This window comes from Pinus tabuliformis, chromosome 1_1 (genome assembly GCF_031772625.1).
Source record: "Pinus tabuliformis cultivar Carrire ecotype Pingquan chromosome 1_1, CPIR1, whole genome shotgun sequence".
NCBI lineage: Eukaryota > Viridiplantae > Streptophyta > Pinopsida > Pinales > Pinaceae > Pinus > Pinus tabuliformis.
Window position 1 is genome coordinate 883,301,539 of NC_142297.1, and position 1,318 is coordinate 883,302,856.

Below are 1,318 nucleotides of genomic sequence, written 5' to 3' on the forward strand. Positions count from 1 at the left end.
TGATCTTTTAATGATCTGTCCTCAGAGAGCAGATGTTGATATCCTTCCAGGAGGCCAATGTGATTGGCATTGTTTTTCTTCAGATTTGAGACACTGTCTGAAGCTTGAACCCAGATTAGGGTTGATTTCCCAGAGGTGGGCTTTATAATGATTTGGAAGCGTGGATCTGGTAAAGTTGCCACCACAGAGACTGTCGGATCTGTTCTCCTCTGTTTCGTATTCAGGCTATCCTCGTGTCATATAGCCCCTTCTGAGATCCGGGGAATTATATCGGTGAAGAGTGCCTGTGCAGGACCCATCACCACTACCAGACAAGGCTTCTTGAATGCGCAGTGTTCCAGGGCTCTTGGATATTGGCATTTCCTTTGTTTGTTGTCCGGATCGGGAAGATCCAGTCCAGATCTGGGATGTTTGTATCTATTCACAGCGATAGGGAGCAGATCCGCTTCGTGCAGCCAACCTCCGTTGATTTTGGTGTTGGATCCGATGGGAAAAACTGCAGATCCAGAAACCATCCTATCCAAGCCTTTAGCATTTCCATCTCCAAGAATGACAGCTTTATCCCTTGGAGGAGCTGAAAGGCTATCGTGTCCCAGGCCTGGAAGGAAATACCCTGCAAAACAATTGCTAGAGACGTATGTATAAGGAATGTCTGCTGCCTCGATTTCCCTGCGGATTTTGGCTTTCACCTAAAACACACTCTTTGCAGGCTTCACTGCATTGACGTTATCAACATCATTCCCGAACTCAGATGGGAAAAGCCTCTTGACCATTCCGACTTCTTTAATAGCCTTGATAATATAGACCTACGTCTCTATCTGTAGTGATCCAACTGTGGAGATCACTACGTCTACCTTCTTCACTACCTCCAAAAGGCTTGCATGATCCTCTAATGTTCCATGGACTATATTTGTACCTGAGGCCTTGAAGGATTCCAGAAGCTGGGCTTTCTCAGAATTAGAGGAAGCCGTGGACTCCCTGGCGAGAAGGAAGGTGGGATGGCCGAGATCAAGGCTAGCCTTGGCAACATGTCGACCAATGTAGCCTGTTGCACCAATTATAAGTACCCTGCTGCTTCCCATCTCGGCTCTGAAGCGCAGATTTGCAGTCCTCCTATCCTAGGGTTTCCAGAAAATCTCTCAACAACTTCTACCTATATTCAACCCTTATCATGGTTATATTATTTCTTTGGTTGTAGCATTCCTTTTTGGATTGTGGGGAGAGAAATGAAGCTACTTCAATGCATACAAGACAAATATAGAGCCTAAAGTAGTAAATTTTGTTTAAATTCACGTTAATTATTTAATTGGAAGAATTT

At 44.8% G+C, this 1,318-nt stretch overlaps 1 pseudogene; it reads right to left on the reverse strand.

Moving 5' to 3' along the window:
- Positions 1 to 236: 236 nt before the first annotated feature.
- Positions 237 to 1,088, reverse strand: LOC149217196 (phenylcoumaran benzylic ether reductase PT1 pseudogene; annotated as a pseudogene).
- Positions 1,089 to 1,318: the final 230 nt, after the last annotated feature.